The 22,722-nt window shown below is 46.5% G+C and overlaps 2 long non-coding RNA genes across 3 annotated transcripts; one reads left to right on the top strand and one right to left on the bottom strand.

Annotated features, from left to right (window-relative positions):
• Window positions 1–4,288: 4,288 nt before the first annotated feature.
• LOC123597690 lies at window positions 4,289–15,246 on the top strand. Of its 2 annotated transcripts, none has more exons than XR_006712213.1 (4): window positions 4,289–4,545; window positions 12,403–12,448; window positions 13,165–13,271; window positions 15,003–15,246. It is a non-coding gene; the product is annotated as an uncharacterized LOC123597690 (long non-coding RNA). The 2 variants fall into 2 exon arrangements; XR_006712214.1 differs by having other exon boundaries at window positions 4,289–5,156.
• Window positions 6,600–22,720, bottom strand: LOC123597688. The gene is made up of 3 exons (XR_006712211.1): window positions 22,272–22,720; window positions 10,966–11,184; window positions 6,600–7,440 (listed from the first exon to the last, which is right to left on the bottom strand). It is a non-coding gene; the product is annotated as an uncharacterized LOC123597688 (long non-coding RNA).
• Between the last annotated feature and the right edge of the window lie 2 nt (window positions 22,721–22,722).

Raw genomic sequence — 22,722 nt, 5'->3', positions numbered from 1 at the left:
TTATTCATTTATTAATTCAGTAACTATACATTGAGTGCATTCTTTGAGCCCTGTCTTTTCTAGGGGGTGGGAATACAATAAGGACCTAGACAGATAAGTATAAAAAAGTCTATCATTTATTATCAGTTAGTGACGAGTGCCCACAGAGAAACATAAAGCAGAGTAAGGGAGTAAAAGTGATGGAGGGAGGGGGTTCATATATATTAGGTTAAGTTGCCCGGGGAAGGCCTCTCAGTGACATTTGAGCAGAGAACTGTCCAGCAAGTTATTCACAGACATGGGGGAAGAGCATCCCAAACCGAGAGAAGCACAGTGCAAAGGCCCTGAGGTAGAAGTGTGCTTGCTACATTCAAGAAACAGCGAGAAGTTCAGGGATCCGGCAGAGTGGGCAGGGGGAGAGGGATAAGCAGTTCTTCTTGAGAAGTGGTCTGGGGCCAGTTCCTACATATGGGGCCTTGGCACAGCAGTGTCTGGAGCCAACTCAGACTGGCTCTGGAGCACTTACTGTTTAGCGATGTCATGTTGGAAGCTTGGAATTGGCCTTGGAGGGAGAATGCACACTACCATTAGCAAATGCTACAAATCAGGGCTCCCCACCCCTGAGAACCTATCGTTAAGTATTTACCAGCACACTGCTGCTTGTAGGCTCGGTGATAAATTCGTTCTAATTGGCATAAGAAGCCATTGGAGGGATTTGAACGGGGGAATAATGTGATGTGGCTTTGTTTTAATAAAATCACTTGGAGAACAGGCTGTAAGGGTGTAAGAACAGAAGCAAGGAAATAGATTAGGAAGCTATTGCAGAAGACCAGGTGAAAAAGGATGGAGAATTTATGCAGAAAGGTCACAGGGGAGGAAGCAGTTTTAATTCTGTTTTCTATTTTCTGGTGTTACCTCCCCCAACATCCTGTTTAGCCTGTCGATAAAGTGGGATGCCACTGGCTGGTAGCAACATATTTTCCTAGAAAGAGGATGGGCTTTGCAATCAGTGGGGCTGGATTCACATCTGGGATCCACTTCTTAATCGTATCTCTTGGGGAAATTATCTAATTTCTCTGAGTCACAGTGCCTTATGCGTAAAACTGAGAGAATACGTGGCAGAGTGGCTGTTAATGAGTGAGAAGTTCCTGTTTATCCTTCTTTCCTGGGGCACAGCACCCTGCCCCCCAGCACAGCACACATTGTCCCGCTCTCTGTTGGCCAATGTCCTAGCAGCCACCAGAAGGAAACCGGGTCACCGGGTTCTCTGCTACCTGCTGGGTTCTCCCAGTTCCCAAGTGGGCCGCCAGTGACACCTAGTGTCGAGTCTGGTTCCTGCAGGCCAGCCTTTTCCGTAGCATCTCTTCATTGTGCCTTAGCTCAAGGTTAAAGACTCCTTTGCCAGACAGAGTCAACAGCCGGTTAATTGTCCTAAAACACATTGTCTGGCCTGACAAACAAGCCTACTCTCTGCTGTCCCCCAACCCTCCTTTCATGTTAGTCTTGCTTCCATATCCAGATTGTGAAGGGCAGGACCTGTGTCTTCAAAATCCATTCCTGTTTCTTGAGCAATTACTTTGTGCTAAGCATTCTACTTTAATCCTTAAGGTGCTTATATCTTTGTTCCTTATCTGGAGAAATTGAGGCTGAGATGTAAATTGACTTGCTCAAGGTCCCTGGGTAAGCAGCTGAGGTAAGATTTGATTCCCGGGCGTCTCTCTGTTAGGTCAAGGTTTTTTTCCACCAAAGTATCCAGCACAAGTTGGGCAACCAGAAGATGCTCAGGGGTCATTTTAATTATTCACTCCTTTATTTTTTTTATGTTTATTTTTGAGAGCGAGAAAGAGAGAGTGAGCAAAAGCGGGGGAGTTAGACACTTGACTGACTGAGGCACCCAGGCACCCCCATTGTCTCTTTTAAAGTAGTAAAGCAAAGAGAACATCGAACAGGAGTCAGGAGACCCACAGGTTCAAAGTCTGTCACAAAAAGCTTTCTAAGTAGCCGTGGGCAGATCAATGCCCCTCTGTGGTCTTCGGCATCCCCATGATCATTGTACATAAGCGATGAATCACAGGAATCTACCCCCAAAACCAAGAGCACACTGTATACACTGTATGTTAGCCAAACGACAATAAATTATATTTAAAAAATAAAATAAAATAAAGAAATGGATTGGACTGGATGGTCCAGTAGCCTCCCTCAAGTCCTGATATTCAGCACTGGCAGGTTGAGAGGGCTGGTTAACATTCTGGACACTGAGGCCACTGCCTGTATGAGACCCAGCTCCACCGCTCAATAGTTGCGGGGTTTTGGGCAAGTCCGTATTCCTGTCTCCATCCCCTTGTGTGCAGAGTGACGATAACGAGCCTGCTCACCCCCTGCCTCACAGGCTGTTATCTATTAGACCCTCTCAAACACTGCTTGGTACAGAGTAGGCAGGAAATTCCTATTCTTTAAAAAAAAAAAAAAAAAAAAAAAATTGATCCTACCTGCTACTGAATTCTTTCTATTAAACCGTGGAACCAGATCACATCAAAGTCTTGCGCGTCGCAAACAGGGTTTTCCATTGTTCAGTTCCTGCTAGCCCCAGCCCACATTCACACATGCGGCCCCAGATAAGGCAACACTAGAGGTCACACATCTGACAGTTTCCTCCTAAGATCACTTGGATTACAACTTAAACAAAACGTAGGTGCTTAGGACAAAATGAGGCCCTTGGACCATCGATGTGCCCTAAATCCCATCGTTCAAGATAGCTTGAAATCTGGAGATCTGAGTCCTAAACAAGGCCGCTCTGGGCTTCAGCTTCCCCAGGAGGAAACTGGGGGGTGGTCTAGTTGAACATGTATGAGGTCCTCTTTTACGGGCCAGGTACTGTGATAGGTTTTCCCACAGGTAAACCAGAAAATAGTGTACATTGACTGAGGGGCAAAGAACCCTTGCCCTCTCAGCCAGGTCATCGTGTGACAGGAGCCAGGCTGGCAGTGGAATGGCATATCCTCTCTATCCCATTCTTTGGGATCTCCTCCTGAACGGGCAGGTGAGGAGGCTGGAGAGTTTGCTCTGTGACAGGAAAAATTCCCTTCCCTTCTCTGAACCCAGAGGCCTCTGGAGCAGCACTGCCCAATAGAACTTTCTGGGATGATGGAAGTATTCAATATCTGTGCTGTCAATACAGTGACCACTAGCCACAGGTGCCTTTGAAGGGCTTGAAATGTGGCTAGTGCAATGGAGGAACTGAATTTTAAATTTTAAATTTTATTTAATTTTAATGAATTTAAATTGAAATAGTGCCTTGTGGCTAGTGGTTACCATATTGGACAGAGCAGCTTTACGACTACACGGCCTTTGGGCCTCTTCCTGGAGAGACGAGGAGGTAATTGAGACACAGGGAGACTAAGCAATTTGCTTTAAAGGCATCCGGCAACTCCATGGCAGGACTGAAATCAGAACCTAAGTTTTTTCTTATTCTAGGACCATTTTTTTCTGCATCACCACTGCGTACTTGGGGACTCCTGCCATGCTTTTCAATGGCTCCATGACTTCCTATGGGTTAAGTAGCCACCCCTGACTGCAATACTCTTCTGCCCCACATCGGCTCTCTGCCTGGGAAACTCCTACCCATTCTTCAAGATCCAGTGCAAATGTCATGACCTTCTCTCCATCCCTAGCAGTCCCTTGCTCCCTCCCCATCTTCCTGCAGCATTCTGTCTACCTAGTTTCCAGAGCACTCATAGCGTGATTAGCTATTTATTTGTCTCCTCACTTGACTAGAATTCCCTAGAGGCACAGACAGTGTTTTATTCTTCTCCTTGTCTCCAGAATCCAGCACAGGAGACTGGTCAACAAACATGTGTGGAATCAACATACTGAATGGACTACAACCGGCAGCCTTCAAATGAAAACAGACCTTTCCCAGGAGATAAGGATGTAGGACTAGGAATCAGGATGCTTGGGTTCTTTTTTTCTCTTTTTTTTTTTTTTTTTAATTTTTTTTTTTTTCAACGTTTATTTATTTTTGGGACAGAGAGAGACAGAGCATGAACGGGGGAGGGTCAGAGAGAGGGAGACACAGAATCGGAAACAGGCTCCAGGCTCTGAGCCATCAGCCCAGAGCCCGACGCGGGGCTCGAACTCACGGACCGCGAGATCGTGACCTGGCTGAAGTCGGACGCCTAACCGACTGCGCCACCCAGGCGCCCCTCTTTTTTTCTTTTTAATTTTTTTTGTTGTGAATTTATTTTTGAGAGAGAAAGACAGAGTACAAGTTGGGGGAGGGGCAGAGAGAGAGGGAGACACAGAATCCGAAGCAGGCTCCAGGCTCTGAGCTGTCAGCACAGAGCCCGACGTGGGGCTCAAACTCGCGGACCGTGAGATCATGACCTGAGCCGAAGTCGGACGCTTAGCCGACGGAGCCTCCCAGGCGTCCCAGGATGCCTGTGTTCTGTTTGTGATGGGCTCAGTTGCTACGTGACCATGTGTAGACACTACCCCCTCTCTGGGCCTGAGGGGGGTTGGATCTGGTCATTTCTAAGGCAGGACACAGCCCCTTCTCAGGGTCTGAGGGTGAGCAGACCTGGAGGGGGTTTGCAGGAAGCAGTGTTAGGGGGTGGCTGCAGACTGGCAGGAGCAGCTGGAAATGAGGGCTGAGGTCACTGAGACTGAGGGGCTGCCAGGAGACGCCACCACGTCAGCAGCCACTGCTGGGCCACTGGGCTGGGAGAGTACGTGGGAGCCCCGGACACGGAGGAGGGAGGCCTGGGACGGGAGCAGAGGTTGGAACCATACAAACCAGAAAGAGGAGAAAGACGGAACAAAACAAAATACTGACTGTAGAAAATCAATTTCTGGTCAGCCTCCCATTCATTCATTCATTCATTTCACATATTCACTCACTGTTTATTTACAGATTTCCTGAGTTCAGGGGCTCTTAGATCATTAGAGAGCTTGAGGCCCAAAGTCAGGAGATGACTGATTCCAGGTCACATGGGGAGTTACTGGCAGGTCTAGAACAAACAGCCCAAGCGCCTGCCTTCTCAGTTATGCCAAACCGCTGTGCAACTGACAGCCAGTTGTGCGCCTCGCTGGCCGGCCCAGCAACCCCTCTGCGCTGTCACCTCCTCGGCGGGGGACCTGGAGAGCCCAGCAGTCCTGCCAGGAACAGCGATCTCTTTCAGGTAGCAAAAGAGCACTAGGGTGATCCTCAGCCATGTCAGAACCTGGCTCCTTGTGGAGCGGCTTGATTGGATGAGTCTCGGACTCAGAGAAGATGGTTCTGAATTCAAGTCCCTGAAGACTTTTTTTTTTTTTTTTTTTTTTCCTGGATGAATTTAGAAAGTCATTCATCTTTCAGAGTCTGCTTCCTCATCCATAAAATGGAGATAGATAATTATCCCTCACAGGATGATGTGGTGAGGTTTAGATGAGATGATATGTGTGATCATGCATAAAAGGCATCAGTAACTGTCTTGTGAATAAATAAGATGGGACGTAAAATAGCAGCCCTGTCAGTGGCCGGCTGGCCTGGCACTCACAGCTAGGCCATGGCATTCTCCGAGCGAACATGAACGTCAACACTAGACAAGGTCGCAGTAACCGTGACACGGCAAGACAAAGATATACCACTCCACAATCACGCCTGAATACAGACAAAATCGTAAAAATGACCAACATCCTCCTCTCTCGGGAACACGAGTGATGAGGCGGCTTCTTTACCAATTATAGACTTAGTTCTCCATTCTTCCCTGTCTTAGATAAAAAGATACCTAATCACTGGATTGCCTCTGCCTTCCGACCGCACTTGGGGAGAGCCAAACTCCTGCTTACAACCAGCCCGTCAGCACCCTCTGACCCACCCCAAGCTGCCACAAGGGGCTCCATGTCCTTCAAGCAGCAAGTAATACAAGTCCAACTTTGCTTGACTACAGATGTGCTCCTAGTGGTCTTTTGCTATGGGGCATTAACAAAGATTTAAATAATGGGAGTTCAGCCCCCATGATAGAACAGCGGAGGAACACTCACACACACACACACACACACACACACACCATGTATGTATCTGTATATGCATATGCATATACATTAAATATATATTAGCTTTTTGTCTGAAGGATCTTTCCCTCAAATCATACAGTATGGGTGACTTACTACTCTGTTTATAAGTGAAATTGGCCATTTGGTCTCACAAGGCTCTGGTAAAATTTGGAAAATAACCATCATAGGCAAGGAATGGAGACATGGGAGTCAATATTTATGGAAATTTTACCATGTGCCAGATTTCATCTCATTTAGTCCTTACAGCCATTCTGTGTGTGTGCGTGTTGGGGGGGGGGGGGAAGGTACAGTATTGTTCCCTGCAGTTTACAGATCGGGAAACTGAGGCTTGCAGAAGCTCGGTAAATGTTTGGCCAGGATTTGAAGCCCATGCTCCTTACACCCAGCCAGTGAGCTCCTCTACCCTCCCAAGGAAAAAGGGATGAGCAGAGCTGGGCCACTCTGTCCCCCTGTCTCTGCATGCCCTGGCAACCAGGCCCCCTAAATCTGACTTTTCTCAACCCAGAGACCCCACAGTCAGGCCTAATAATTAGTCTAAGTAAAGCATAATCCATTAGAGATCAGAAGCCCTTAGTGCATTCTCATTTTATTAGTGGGGAAACTGAGGCCTAGGGAAGTAAGTCCCCTCCCCTACCTGGGCTTCCTCTGGCGGTTGCCATAGGGACAATGCCACATGTCCCCTCCCAACTCAGTTTTCAGTGATATCCCTTTGGTAGCTTGATATCATCGATGGTATGAGTATTTACACCGTGGATATTGGAAAATGCTATAAATCAGGGTTTTTGTTTGTTTGTTTTTATTCCTTCTGAAGAGAGCCAGTTAAGACATTTACTAGCACACCACCGGCTTCCTCCTTTCTATAAGGAAAAGGAATCGTAAACATGAGTGGGGATCTGTTTGGGAACAGCTCCCATCAGACTGCAGGCGAACTGAACCTCAGCCTGGCATGGCTGTGATTTTATCACTAACATCCATATGCTTTGTGATTTATTTGTGTCAGAACGATCTGAGGGTCTTGATGAAAATGCTTCCTGGGCACCACTGAATCAGGCGCTCTAGAGATAGGGCTCCAGAATCTGCATTTCAACAGGTCTCCTCAGGTGACTTACTGGCTCCTGAGTTTGAGTACCACAGCTCCACATCCCCACTGCCATATCACATGATGCCTCAGACACAGAGGGCAGAGTTTAGGCCCACAAAAATATGCAGTTCAGCCTCTGTACTTGAATGCTCACCATGTGCTAGCTGAGGGCGCGTGAAGACAGTCCCAGGTCTTCTTCCGGCTTCCCTGTCTCTGAGGCGATGTAGACAGCGCATGGGTGCACTGACACTGGAATCGGGCAGAATTCCAGCCATGTCACCTCCCAGAGACTTCCACGTAAGTTTGCTGGGAAGTTCCAGTGGAATCTATTAATACATAGAAAATGTACAGCTGATTGTTAATCATCCCAACAATTTGAAGCAGAAGAATTGAGTTACAGTCCTGGATATGGTCTCCACTAGATGTGTTATCTAAGGCAAGTCCCTTCACCTCTCTGATGTACAGCATCTTTCCTAGAGGTTTGTAAGACTCAAAGGAAATAACACTGGGAAAATGGACTCGTTTAAATAATGCTAGAGACACATTGATTTCCTTAGCTCCCTCACCTTTGCAGGTGTGCTTGGGACTGTCTCCCTCACCAGCCTTTGAGCACCTCGGAGCGAGCCCTGGGCTCACCCATCTGTCTGTGTCCCACACATAATAAGTATTTCCCACAGGTCTGTGACTGAATATGAAGGTATGACCTACAGATTGATATAGACAGATAAAGCCTCTCGCACACAGATGCACATCGATACTGGTATGCAATTATTCATAAAGAGGTGACATGGAATTATAAACAGAGCACAGGGCTTGAGGTCAGGAGTTTCGAGTACTAGGGTGGGAAACTGTATCTACCACTGCATAATAAATTATCACAAATTTAGGGGCTTAAAACAATACATATTTACGATCTCACAGATCCTGTAAAGCAGGAATCCGACTGTAGCTTAGTTGAGCCCTCTACCTAGGGTCTCACAAATCTGCAGTCAAGAAGTTATCCATGGCTGCCATTTCATCTGAGGCTCAACTGGGGAAGGATCTGTTTCCTCACTCACTCATTCATTAACAGAATTCAGTTCCCTGCAGCTGTAACACCGAGAGCTTCACCTTCTTGCTATCAGTCAAAGGCTGCCCTCAGCAACAGGACTTGCCTGCAGTTCCTTGCCATGTGGGCCTCCCAACACAGGCATCCCACAAGACGGTGGCTTGTTTCTTCAAGGCCAGCCGGGGACTTAGAAGAGAGAGACTCCAGTGAGATGGGTGCTACAGTTTTTAAGTCATGTAACCGTGTAGCCACTTGTGATAATGTATATTCCATCCATTCCATCACCTTTGCTATATTCTATCAGTTAGAAGCAAGTCCCAGACCCTGCCCACACTCAGGCGGGGGAATTACACAAAGCCGTGAATGCCAGCCAGCAGGTCCCTCTGCCACAGGAATTCAGACGAACCTTATGAAGGATCTTCCTTGTAAAGCTGGCAGACAGTAGAAGTCTGAGAAACCTTCTAACCATTTCACTTTCCAAAGGAGAGAATGGAAGCCCAGAGAGACTGAGTCACCAATAAGTACACAGCAGAATCAGACTGGAATCTAGACCCCCTGACTGCCAATGTCCACTATACTGCTTCTCTCCCTGCTTATTGTCAGGACTTTGGGGCCAACAGACAAAAATTTATGATGCTTTGAAGATGTAGCTCAGTGGACATTAGAATGTCATGGAACACCTACAGAATAAATCCAAATTCTTAGCATGACATTCAAGATCTTTGGACTACCTGGCCCCACAAAGCTTTCTCATCTCACCTTTTACTATCCCCCCTGGTATGTTCCATCACAGAACTATTTGCAGCTTTTCTACCCAGAATGCCATTCTCTTTCTATGCCTAGAAAACAAACAAACAAACAATGAATAAGTAAACCTAGAGTCCCAGCTCAAATGCCACCTTCTCTGTGAAACCCTCCTCAATTCTTGTAGGCAGAATTAACCACTCCCTCCAATCTGCTCTCTTAGGATTTTGTTCAGGCTCCTGTGCACCCCTTTGCATAGGTATGAAAGTTGTTTTGAGTTCTATTTTCTCCTGTGAAACTAGGATCGTAGAGAAGGGTGATTAGAAAGATGTGAAACAAATGTGGGTAAACGAATCTATCCTGCCAGCTGGCCTTGTCGAGAGACCACCACAGCCTGTCCTGCTGAAACACCACCAAGGCTAATGAGAGTATTTATTTCAAAGTAGATGTCTCCAGAAGCTCACTGCAAGTCAAGAAAAGGCTAGCTAGATCCCCACCCAATTACATTTTCCTCGGTAGTTCTCTTAGCCCTGTGCTCTGATGGGTAAAGCTTTACTGATTGATTGAACAGAATTGGGCAGAATTCAACAGTCGTACTTGATGTATACCAAAGGCTAACCTATTGTAAGAGTTCAGGTTACAGAGACAAATAAGACAAGAAGAGGGCATGGAAAATCTAAAGCACATGGGCTTTAGAATCAAAAAAGTTTGATTCATCTCAGTTCTATGACCTGGAGCAAGTAATTTAACTTCTCTGACCTTAGTTTCCACAGCTAAACAGGGGATAACAATGTATACTTCCTAAACAGTGCTGTGTGGATTACATGAAAGGATATATATGCCTGGCACATGGCCGGTGCAGTGCCCCTGACCCATCCACAGGGAATCACTAGCTACACGGCAATGCTTCTCATCGGCTCTGATGAACGCTGATAGGAAGTGCTGGGAGAGCAGAGTGAATTGAGCGACTCATTCTACTGTGCAGAAAAGGAGGGACGGGCACCTGGGTGGCTCACTGGCTTAAGCTTCCCGCTCTTGATTCCGGCTCAGGTCATGGTCTCACAGTTGGTGAGACTGAGCCTGTGTGGGGCTCTGTGCTGTCAGCACACAGCTCGCATGGGATTCTCCCTCTCCCTCTCTCTGCCCCTCCCAACTCGTGCATGCTTTCTCTCTCTCTCTCTCTCTCTCAGAATAAATAAATAAACTTAAAAAAAAAAAAAAAAAAAAGGAGGAAGAGGCTTCAAACAGGATGAGCAAGAATGGCCAGGAGGACATTCCAGGCAAAAGGCACAGCAAGCACAGAAGCAGGCTGTCCTAATACCCAGTCTTGGTTTTGTCTGCTTCCAGACTAGGCAGCCTCTAGACCCTGAAGTCAACAGAGAGGTAAGACAGCATCTTCCTTCTGTGACAGATGACTGACATTTTTATTTCTTTGCCATACCGGGGAAAGTGCCTTCTCTCTCAACCAGAAATAGGAGATAATCCAATTTGCAGCTAACTTAATGCTGAGAATTGAAATGCACTGAATTCTAAAGTCCTGATTCTAAGAAGAATGTCAAATGAGGCTCACTCCCAGTGCCTGCGATACAATTTTAAAATATATTTTACGGACTGTGATGCCATTAAATTGAGACATATTAGAACCTGTGTGTGATCGAGTTGCTGTGGGAATGCTTAGAACCTTCCAACATTTTACATCCATAATTGCATGACCTTAATCTCTTACACCCCCAGAATTGTAGAATGTTAGCTATGGAAGACCCCACTGAAGTTCGACCTCCACATCTTCCTGATGGAGAAACCCGGGCCAAGACATGGGGAATGAAACTGCCTCAGACCTACAGCAAAATCCTTAATTTCTGACACTGGAATGTAGGCCTCTCATCATTAAGCCCAGAGCTCTTTCTCCTGCACGATGGTTACCTACTCCAGAGGGGCTAAAAGTTTAGGGTGGGTCTTTTCAAGTTGTGTATTTCAGCATGTTTTGAAAAGGTTTCATTTCCTTTGGGTCCAATTGGCTGTTTTTAACAAGGTCGATACTAAAAAGGTTTTATCATACCTCAGGCTCTTGACCATATCCTTAGTACTTAGGTCCTGAAGGTGATAGAATCTTAAAGTAGAAAGGGATTTTAGAGGTTTATCTTGTTGTCTCCCCTTCCACCAGAGAAATAGGCTTCTTGAGCACTTCCTGTAGTATGTTCAGTTCTCCCAAGGAAATTTATCCTGTCGTGTGGCCAGGACTCCATGTTTCAGCGAGAACTCTGTTTCTCTGTCTACTCTGCCCAGAAGAGAAAGAGAAGGAAGGAGAGGGTGCTTACTTACTGAGCACTGTTTGGGTACCAGGCACATGTATGGGGGGCTTAAATATATCACCTCATTTGGTTCTTAAAACATCTCTGTAAAGTAGATGTGATCATCCCAATACATGAATGGGGAAAAAAAAAAAAAAACTCAGTGAGTTTAAATAATGTGCTCAAGTTCATCCACAGTAAGTGGAAGAGCCAAGCCCATATGTAACTCTTTGGAATGTCCCGTCTCCCCTGCCTTCTGTCTCTCTTCCATAAGCCTTTCAGCACGCCACACTACAACATCCTTTCATAATAAAAAAAAAAAAACAAAAAAAAAAACCCTGCTTAAATGCCTTTGATGGCTCTTCAATACCCACTCGAGGTAAATCGTCCGAGCTCTTTAGCTTAACATCCAAGGCCCTTGACGATCTGGCTCCAGCTGGACTTTGCAGGCTCGTTTCCCTCCACTCTGCCAGCACATCCGAGGTTTTCCTTGAGGATGCCTTTCTGCCTGCACATGTCGCGCTCGCTGCCTGCCTGCCCTTCCCTTCTTCCTCTGCCTAAAGCTCCACTCAGCTGTCCCCTCCCTGGTGAGGCCTTCCAGGCTCTCTGCAGCATTATTCTTCTCCGCTTTCCCCCAGCACGGCATACACACCCCTTTCACACCGTTCTGGTCCTGCAGGGGCGGGGATCGTATTTTACTTTGCTTTGCATTCTCTGCTCTTGACATGTGATGGTAAATACTACAGGTATTCATGGAACTGAACTGAGGCTTAATCCTTTCCTGGATGTGAGTCCTTCAGTTACTTGATGACCTCTCTAAGGCCTGCCCATGCCATTTTTTTCCTAGTTATTTCTTCTCCAGGCCAAATATTTCCAGCTCCTCCAGCTGTTTCTTGTAAAGTCTGATTTCCAGATTCTTATCATAGTGGTCATTTGCTTCTGGGTGACAATGTCAACATCCCTGTTTTAAAATGTGATGCCTATGGGGCACCTGGGTAGTTCAGTCGGTTAAGCATCTGACTTCAGCTCAGGTCATGATCTCACAGTATGTGGTTCGAGCCCTGCATGGGGCTCTGTGCTGACAGCTCAGAGCCTGGAGGCTGCTTCGGGTTCTGTGTCCCCTCTCTCTCTCTGTGCTCCTCATGTTCTGTCTCTCAAGAATGAATAAACATTTGAAAAAAAAATTTTTTAAATGTGATGCCTAGGACAAAACTTAGAAGCCTGGATGAAGTCTGGTTACAGCAGAACAAGGTAAGAGGATTCCACCCTCTGATTTAGATGTAACATTTCTTTAACCATTACTGTGTGCCAGGAACCTCTCCCTAGTTTATTTTCTTGCACTCCTGCAATGATGTGACAAGGTGAGTGCTATTTTTCCTGTCTTATAGATGAGGATACTAGCCATCTGGTAAGGTACTTTGAAAGCACATTAACTTAAAGTCACAAGCCCAGAGCACAAAGTGAGCTTGTGGCCAACTGATACCTTTAGCTCATTTTTATGTCTACTGTGGGCAAGTTTTTTGTTTTTGTTTTTTCTAGTTGTAACCAGCTAGTAACAGGCTTAAGAGCAACTGAGGACAGAAAGAACCAGTACCTCTAGAAGGCTGTGGAATCACAGCACAGAGAAAAGACAGGTTGGATTAATAACCAACTTCCTAACAATAACAGCCTTTATCTAGGAGCTCAGACAGAGCCTGGAATTTCTCAGCCACGTAACTTCCTGGAACCATTTTTATTTGGTATTTTACGGAAGGAAAAAGAGAAGAAGTGTCTTACTAAACAGTGAGATTTGGGTTCAGCACTCCTCTGCAAAGCCCTGAGACCACCGGAATCTGAGCGGCCAGTCTGGTTGGGGCCCTGTGAGTTACAGAGGAGGCAGTAAGGAGGCTGGTCTACGGCCTGGGCCTGTGAGGACCCCACTGCACACATCGTTCCATAAATGTCTACTGAGAATTCCTGTGTTCCAGGTATGGTGAGGGGCTGGGCATGAAATGAAGAATGCAGAGTCAGTTCCAACCTTCTGGAGCTTATCATCAGGGAAGACAGGCACAGAAGCAGATGTGCACACGAGGTGGTAAGTATAACGAGGAAAGGATGTGCCCAGGCCACAAGGGGAGCACAAGGAGGGACATTTAACCTGTCCTGGGTGAGGGTGGAAGACAAGGGATCAGGGAAACTGTGGCTTAACTGATGAGCAGGAGTTAACCTGGTGAGGCAGGAGGAGGAGTCAGAAGAAGTTCCAGGCATGAGCAGAGGCAGATGCATAAAGTTCCCATAAAGTGGAAAAAATTACAAGTAGTTTCGTGTTTAATTACACTTCAAGAGGCTGGGGAGTATCCGGGATTATTAGGTGTGTGTTGTGTGTTAGGCACTGCAATAAAACACTCACATACCAAACGCATTATTTCAGATCATTAACTCACTGTGTGACCTTGAGTGAGTGAATGCCCTTCTCTGGGCCTCACTAGTAAAACGAAGACTAGATGAATTCCAAGGTGCCATCTCATCTCGGGTCTGGCATGACCTGAGGGGCAGGCATTCCAATCTATGGTCTGTCTGCCATGTTTACAGAAACGCTAGTCGGGTTAATGGAGCACCATGGCCCGGCTTTCCCAAGCTACAGGCAGCGTATTCAGCAGGAAGTAAATTCTGTTCGTCTTGAAAATGTTTACCAAGCATCTAATGTATGCAGGATTCAGAAAAGACAAAGATTAAACTTGCTGTCTGGCAGGGTGGGCTATGATAAATGCCACTGGCAAGGGTCAGATGGTGAGCTGTAGGGAGCTCAGGGTTGGGAGAGATCAGAGCCAGCTTGGCTTCCTGGAGGAGAAGGCATTTGTGATGGGCCCAGGGTGCACAGATTGTCAGGGAAGAGGCTGAGCAGAGGCATTCCAGGCAAGGGAAGCAGCAAGAGCCTGACAAGCCAATCAACAACAGTACTTCCGCATCCCCCACCAACTGCCCCACTTCCCCCTGCACGTCCTCTGCTCACCCCACCCTACCCACTCTCAGGATTCTTAACTGACAGTTGAGACTCTCCAGAACAAAGCCTCCTTCTCTCTGTCCAGCTCACTGACCCATGTTGCTCCTACGTAAACCTCTGCTCCAGCCACACAAAGCTACCTGCCATTTCTTAAATGCTCCCTCAGTTTTCTGTCCCTATCTCACTCTGCATTTCCAGACAAAGCCCCCTTCCCCAATACTCTCTCCTCTGCCTCTCACTTTCCTACCCATCATTCAAGGTCCACCTAGAATACCACCTCCTCTATAAATCTGCAAGTCTATAAATCTACAAAGCCTCCCTGAATCTCTTCCAAACACTGCAACATTTTGACTGCATTTCCCTCCTGGCACTGAGCCCTTCCTGCCTTGTACTGTAATACCTTTCCTTGTGAACCCTAAGCTCTGTGAGGGGAATGCCATGCCCTGCGGGTGTCTCTCCCAAGGGTCTTGCACAGGGGCACTCAGTGACAGACCGGATGGGCAGCTCCCCGGCACACGCACAGGCTGTGAGCAAAGTGGTCAGAGGGAGAGGTTAAACCAACCTGCGCTTTGACCGGCATTTAAGGGGACCTGGAGTTCTGTCACCATTGGCTATCCAGCCAGCATCATTGCCCTAGACTTAGGTGAGGCATGGAGCTCGCCAACAGCCCCCGCAGCTCGCTCTGTTATCCGGTCCTCGTAATTGCTTCCAGGACGTTCAGGGCTCCTGGTGAGTCTGATCAGAAAATTTCCAACCATTCTTCTGATGCCAAACTTAGTATGCAGATGAAATCTGTGTAAAGTGCCCATTTAATGATCTTAGGCGGCCTCGAAGCCGAAAAGGAGTCACAAAGGGCCAACAACCAAAAGGTTTGAAAAGGAAAATATCCACATCAAGAAGGAAACGAAGAGTCTGACGCGTCTCAGTGCCCCCCACCCCAGCCCACTCCCACTTTCTTTAAGCACCAGAAGCCATCTCTTCCCTTTCCTTCACCAACTCTCCCTTGGGGCCGCTGTCCTCCCAACAGTGAAAATAAAATGTCAGATTGTGAAAGTAGACAACTGTTCCCTTGATTGTCAGTCCTAAAACAAGCATTCTTTCCTGCGGTCCCTTATGGAGGGCTCTGCCAGGTTCATTCCTTAATGTAATATATAAAACAGCAGGCTTGGGGTTTGCTAGCATTCCTTCTTAAAAAAAAAATTTTTTTTTTTTGCCGATTTTCTTCCCTCTCTGTTACCGCTGCACTTTCGGCCTTCTGCCCCTGTGAGACCCTTTCCAAGGGTGTCCTCACAGCCCAAACCCACTGTCCATCTGCCCCTTGGTTTGAAAACTCCTTACATCTCCTTTTTAGAAATTCCAGCTTGAAACAATGAAACCTGTGATGCGCTGTGCCCTGGGGGCACTGAGTGGAATAAACGGGAAGTGTTCCCCTAAGGTACCACAATGTGATATACTTCATACAGAGATATTCAGCAAGTGCCAGCACAGAGGAGGCAGCAATGAACTCTTCCTGGAAAATGTCAGAGAAGTTTTGACCTGGAGATAAATAGAAGCAGGAATCCAAGAGATGATAGATGCCCTTTTTTTTTTTTATTATTTTCTTGGCAAACATGCAGGGAGAGCTCCCTCCGAAGAAGTCTTGTCTGAGACATTGGAGCTACAGGTGTGAATAAGGTTCCTAATCCCAAGAAACTTTCAGCCTAGAAAAGGAATTTCGAAATGTACCCTAATAATGGCAAGACCACCACATATCATGCCATGGAGTTACAGAACAAACCGTCAGCGGAGTTCACAGAGACTGTTTAAGAGAACGTTTCTCCCTGGATGGAGCACGCAGAATTCTAAGATGGCCCCCAAGACTCCCAGCCCCTGGTCCATGCATCCTGCATAATCAGAGACAGTGCATCTGATGAACTTTACTCCTGAGGTTAGGTTTATGCAATGTGGCACGGTTGCCCTCGGGTAGGGAGGCTACCTGGGCTGGCCTGACCTAATGACAAGTTTTGTAAAAGCTCAGAGTTTTCTCTGACTGTTGAAGAATCAGAGAGATTGAAAGAGTGAGCAGGATTCAATGTGAAAGATTCTCTGTTGATGAGATGGAAGGGGGGCCATGTGGCAAGGACCTGAAAACAGTCCCCAGTTGACAGCCAGCAAGGCAATGGGGACCTCAGTCCTACAACCATAGAGAAAGGAATTCTGTCAAGGAGCTGAAGGCGCCTGTGGCACACACTTCCTTAGTCAAGCCTCCACATAACAAGGTAACCGGCCAACGTTTTGACTTTAGCCATCCGGTACTCTGAGCAGAGAACCCGGCCACACCACTCCACTCCAGGCTTCAGACCCACAGAACTGTGAGCTAATCAATGGTGGTTTTTTAAACTAAGTTTGTGGTAATTTGTTATGAAGCAATAGGCACTTCCAGCACTGTCCTCTTGTTGGCTGTTTACATCCCAGCTTCCCAAACTGTGGGCTCCTTGGATTCAGGCCATTATCTAATTATCCTTGTAAACTTAGGCTACTGATAAGACGGGTACTCCCTAAAATTCCTTCAAATGAATGTTTAAAGGAGACTCCAGGATGCAGATCAGGATCTGAATACACTCTGTGCATTCCCTCCTCCCAGAGATGAGGAGACTGATCCCAAGCCCAATGCTCAAACAAGCGGGACCCGAAAGTTACCATGTTTTAAGTAATACCCACACCCTTCTCCGCAGGGCTCTTGGGATTTATATTTCACCAAAGATCTTAGCTATAGGTGAAAGCCAAATATATTTCAAGTCCTTGAACCTCATCTATTCATTTCCTGTGAAACATTGTTTTTAATATGAGATAAAAAAATAACACAATGAACACTTGTATACCCTCCACCTAGCTAGCAAATAGTCAAAACTCCCTGCTTACTCTCCCTGGTGGCTTTCCCAACCCCAGGCCCCTAGAGATCACCACTCCCTGGAATTTGTTACTGTTTCCACGGTTGTCTTTATATTCTCCTACATGTGTATGTGTGTCCCTCAACAAAATTGATCACGTTTTGCTTATTTTTCAACTTTATATAAATGGCAACATACTGCTTATCCTTTTTTTGTTATGCTATTTCTAAGCTGTTTTCACGTTATTACATGTAGCTCTAGATCAGGCGGTTGGCAAATTTTTCTATGAATGGCCAGAGAGTCAGTATTTCAGGCTTTGCAGGCCATAAGCCCAATGTAGCACAAAAGCAGCCCATAGATAACCTGACTGGGTTCCAATAGACTTTTATTTTCATATAAGTTGCATGTGTCATGAAAATATTAGTCTTCTTTTGATTTTTTTTCAACCATTTGAAAATGTAAAAATCATTCTTACTTTCTGGGTCATACACAAAGAGAAGATCAGGCCAGATTTGGCCTAAGGACCAAAGATTGTTTGTCAATCTTGCTTTAGATCATTTATTCTTTTTTTTTTTTTTTTTAAGTTTACTCATTTATTTTTTGAGAGAGAGTGAAAGAGAGTGCTCATGAATGCACATAATGGAGGGGCAGACAGAGAATCCCAAGCAGGCTCCACACTGTCAGCACAGAGCCTGACGTGGGCCTCAATCTCACGAACTGTAAGATCGTGACCTGAGCCGAAATCAATAGTCAGATGTTCAACCGACTGAGCCACCCAGGTGCCCCTAGATCATTCATTCTTATTGCTATAGAATATTCTGTTGATTTTACACCCATTAAAAAAATTACCAAATATTTACCAGGCTCAAGAAATATAGTAGGCACTGTTTTAGATCAGACATTGGTCCTGCTCCTAAGAAATTTACTGTGTAAGTAGGCAAGATAAGACTTGTTAACTGATAATGAGGTAGAAAGTGAGAAAGACCCTAACAGAGGTTTGAATGGCCTGCCACGAGGGCCAACAGGAATGGAAGCAGGAGAGCTCATTTCATATATGACCAGTGGTTGAGAAAATGGGCTCCAGAGACAGGCGACCTGGGTTCCCATCCTGACTCCACAATTTCCTAGCTGTGTGACCTTGGACAAGTTTCCTTACCTTTCTGTGCCTCTGTTTTCTCACTTGGGAGACGCAAATTATAGTCATGTTTACTGCATAGGTTAGGAAAATTAAATTGTCACAAGAATTAAGACAGTACATGTAAAGCATGTGGAAAAGTGCCTGATTCATAGTAAGCATTACATAAATGTTATTTTTTTATTATTCAAGCTGGAAGATCATGGAAGGTTTTGTGAAGGTTGTATTAAATCAGAGTCTTAAAAGATGGGTAGAATAAGGATATAGAGAAATGGAGAGGGAGGCATTTTAGAAGACGGGGCAGTACATGGAAAAGCCCAGAATAGCAAAGGACAAGTGTAGAAAACTACCAGTGAACCATATAAAGGAGAATGGAGACAAATGGATTTAGAAAGGAAAGTTGTGGCCAGATGATGGAGAGTCTTGAGTTCAAGGTTAAGGCATCGGACTTGTCCTGTAAGTACTGAGGACTTACTAAGTTTTGGGATCTGGGGACTGACATGATGCTTCCTGTTCCTGGCAGCTGCAGGAGACAGGTTTGAGAGAAGAGTCAGAATTACATTACAATTCAGGTTGCCTGGGTGGCTCAGTCTGGTGGGCATCCGACTTTGGCTCAGGTCATGATCTCATGGTTCATGAGTTCGAACCCCGCGTTGGTCTCTGTGCTGACAGCTCAGAGCCTGGAGCCTGTTTCAGATTCTGTGTGTCCCTCTCTCTCTGCCTCTCCCCCGCTCATGCTCTGTTTCTCTCAAAAATAAACAAACATTAAAAAAAAATAAATTAAAAAAATAAGAATTACGTTACCACTCCAACAGTCCAGAGAATGAGGCCTTGACTAGGGAAGGTAAGGGTACTTTGGAAATGGATTGGATATGGAAGACAGGGAGGCATTTTAAAAAGTATTACCATGATGGGGCACCTGGGTGGCTCAGTCGGTTGAGCGCCTGTCTCTTTATTTTGGCTCAGGTCGTGATCCCAGGGTCTTGGGATCAAGTCCCATGTCGGGCTCTGTGCTGAGAGTGTGGAGCCTGCGTGGGATTCTCTCTCTCTCTCTCTCTCTCTCTCTCTCTCGGGATTCTCTCTCTCACCCTCTGCCCCTCCCCTTCTCACATGTATGCTCTCCCTCTCAAAAAAATTTTTTTTGAACTAAAAAAGAAAAAGCACTACCATGGCTTTAAGACTGGGTAACTGGGAGGATGGCCATGCCATTGCCTGAAACAGGGGACACAGATAGAAAAGGTTTAGGATGGAGAGTCATGATTTTGGTTTGTAACCCATGAAGTTTAAGGACTCCATATGGAATTGACTAAAGGAACTGGGGCTGAGAACAAAAAGTGTTGGGAGAGAGGGCTGATGATCTGGACTAAAAGCTTTGGGTTAATCCTTCCAACAACTTGACGTGATTGGTACGTGATTATCCTCCCTTCTATTCTAGAGAGGAAGAGACTGAAACCAGAGAAGTTAAGGCTAACTCCACAGTTCATAATCAACCACCCCACTCTACTGCCACTGCAGCTGGCTTCTCAGGGCTTCACCCTGGGACGGTCCCCCGGGGCCTTACTCAGAGACTATATGATGCAATTCCAGGAAGCCTGGACTATCTACCTTCCTGACTTTAGCAAATTAGAAGCAGGTATGAAGGGGATGGACATAATGACAGCAAGATAAGTGGCAGCTAAAACCCAGAAACTTTAAGAAACCATCTTGAGAACCCGGAAAGCATAGTATTCTGGGGCCATTTGTTAAGGTCCTTCACTCTTCAATATAGTCCTTCACTCTTCAATAGTCCAAGAGGATTTCTAAATAATAAAGCCTAATACTGCTACCAATTCATGTTCATAATGAATCAAGAAAATAATTTTTTTTCTGTATACTTCAATGGCTAAGAGGTTTCTAATACACCTTTAAAAGATTTTCATCTGGTATGGATACTTTTTCTTTTTGTTTTTCTTTTCTTTTCTTTTCTTTTCTTTCTTTCTTTCTTTTTTTTTTTTTTTTTTGAGAGGGAGAGAGAGAGAGAACAAGACTGGGAAAGAGGGGCAGAGGGAGAGAGAGAGAGAGAAAATTCTGAGCAGGATTTACACTCAGCGTGGAGCCTGATGCCGGGGCTCGTGACCCAGGATCATGACCCCAGCCAAAATCAAGAGTCTGACACTCAACTGACTGAGCCACCCAGGTGCCCCACTTTCCTTTTCTAATGTTAAAGGAACAGACTCTCAGCACTCTGGGGGAACTTCTCTTCAAAAGCAGCTTTGCCGACAGCAGAGGTTTTGAGGTTTTGATTCGATTGTTTCTCCTCTCACTGTCTAAAGAACTCCACAAGTATGCGAAGGATACCCTTTAGAGGACCCTCTGCCAGGATTCCCAGGCCTACTCAGTCTGTCATAGGAACTCCTTCCCTTCCTCTCATCTTCCTCCCTGACTTGCTTCTCAGAAAATAGGCAATAAGAGGTAACAGCGTGCTGGGGTCAGAAGGAGCAGTAGCATCCACAGCAAACATGAGCAAAATCCTCGGGACACAGGGCCCAGTGGAAATAAAGGAATAAAACACTTGCCGTCAGGTGGTGAGGCGATACCAAATTAGGAATAAAAAGACCAGAGTCATCTGTGTCCCAGCGCTGCTGCTTAGCTGCCCTGCACGCTCCTGTTATTATCCCTCTGCCTGGAATGCCAGTGCCTTGTGAACATACCCCTCAAAGCCTGGCCTGGGTCTTGAGAGCTCCTTCTGAACCGCAAATCTGATTAAGTTACTCCCCTCTTTAACACTTTAATAACTTCTCAGTGCCTGTAGCAGGGGTATTTGTGAACTTTTTGGTCTCAAGACCCCTTTCCACTCTGAAAAATTATTGAGGACCTCTAAGGGGCTTTTTTATGTGCAGTTTGTTTGCTTCTGTCAATATTTACCATATTAGAAATTAAAACTGAGAAATTTCTAAATCTGTATTAATTCATTTAAAAATTACAATAATCAACCCATTACGTTAACATAAACACATTTTTTAAAGGTGTTTATTTCTTTTTGAGAGAGAGAGAGACAGAGCGTGAGCAGGGGAGGGGCAGAGAGAGAGGGAGACACAGAATTGGAAGCAGGCTCCAGGTTCTGAGCTGTCAGCACAGAGCCCGATGTGGGGCTTAAACTCACAAACCATGAGATCATGACCTGAGCCGAAGTCAGAGGCTTAACCGACTGAGCCACCCAGGCACCCCATCATAAACACATTTTTAATGAAAATTATCTATATTTTCTGCAAAAAAAAAAATATTAATAAGAAGAGTAGCATCTTACATTCGTGCAAATCTCTTTAACGCCTGGCTTAAAAGAAGACATCTGGATCCTAAAGTCTGTTTCTGCATTTAAGCTGTTGCAATATCGTATGTCCTATATTTTATGGAATACTTCGCTGTACATTCGTGAGAGAATGGGTGGAAAAAGCAACCTACATTTAGCATTATTCTGGAAGTAATTGGGAGCTCACGGACCCGGGAAAGGATCTGAGGGACACCCAGGGGTGCCAGGACCAGACGATGAAAACCACTGGCCTACAAGGTAAATTCTAAGGTCGACATACAAGGACATCCAGTGTCATTCTAGGTCGACAAGACCTCGTCCCAGGTTCTGGCCTCCTCTGTCTAGCTTCAGCTGCATCATCACCATTCCCGCGTGTCTCCCACACTCCTGTCACACCACTCACACCAGCCAGTCATACGGTGTCATGTCTTTATGCCTTTGCATACAACCTTCTCTCCGCCCGAAATTAGCTTTCCCCTTGCAGGCTCTTTCAAAAGCCAACTTGGATGTGTCGCGCCTCCTGTGACCCACCAGGAACAGAGCTGACCGCTCCCTGCAGGCAGAGCACAGGCTTCGATCAATGTCCACGACTGAGTCATTCACTGGCTGGGTGACCTTGGACAAGTGGTTTCACCTCACTCTAGGTATTATCCGGGCTGGATGCGGCTGTTAACCCAGAGGGGTGTAGCAGAGGACTAGTGGGCACTGAAAGAATGACCTGGCTCAATGCAGGCTTGTTGAATGGGTGAGCCATGAGGGGACCGTGGGAACTTACACTTAACTAAGCATCTACTTACCAGGTCCCTGCACTGTCCCGTGGGCTTTACAAGCATGAACCTCACGCCAGCCCCTTGGATGAGAGATGAGAACCCTGGGGGGGAGGAGTGAGGTCACTCGCTCAAGGTCATCCATCACACAGCTGGTCAGCAGCAGGGCGGGGACGCGAGCCCCGGGGCGCCTCCTCTGCGCCAGAGGCGGCGCCCTGCGTCAGCAGGCCTTCGGGGACGAGACCTGGCGGCTCTTGGGCCCACCGTGCCGCCCACAGGCGCCTGCGCCGCCTCGGAGCGGGTGACCGGCGGCGGAAGGACTCGAACCCGAGCATGCAGCCTTCGCCGGGCCTCAGTTTACCCGTCCGGGAGATGCGGCGCGGAGAGACGGGCCTGGCGCGGGCCGGGCCCCCGGGCGGAGGGTGGGAGGCGGCCGGGACTAGCGGGGCCGGGCCGCTCGGTGGCGCCCTCCCCGCGCAGC

Source organism: Leopardus geoffroyi, chromosome C1 (genome assembly GCF_018350155.1).
Source record: "Leopardus geoffroyi isolate Oge1 chromosome C1, O.geoffroyi_Oge1_pat1.0, whole genome shotgun sequence".
In the NCBI taxonomy this organism is placed as follows: domain Eukaryota; kingdom Metazoa; phylum Chordata; class Mammalia; order Carnivora; family Felidae; genus Leopardus; species Leopardus geoffroyi.
Note: the sequence above shows the minus strand (reverse complement) of the source record. Positions and strands in the feature narration are given on the sequence as shown.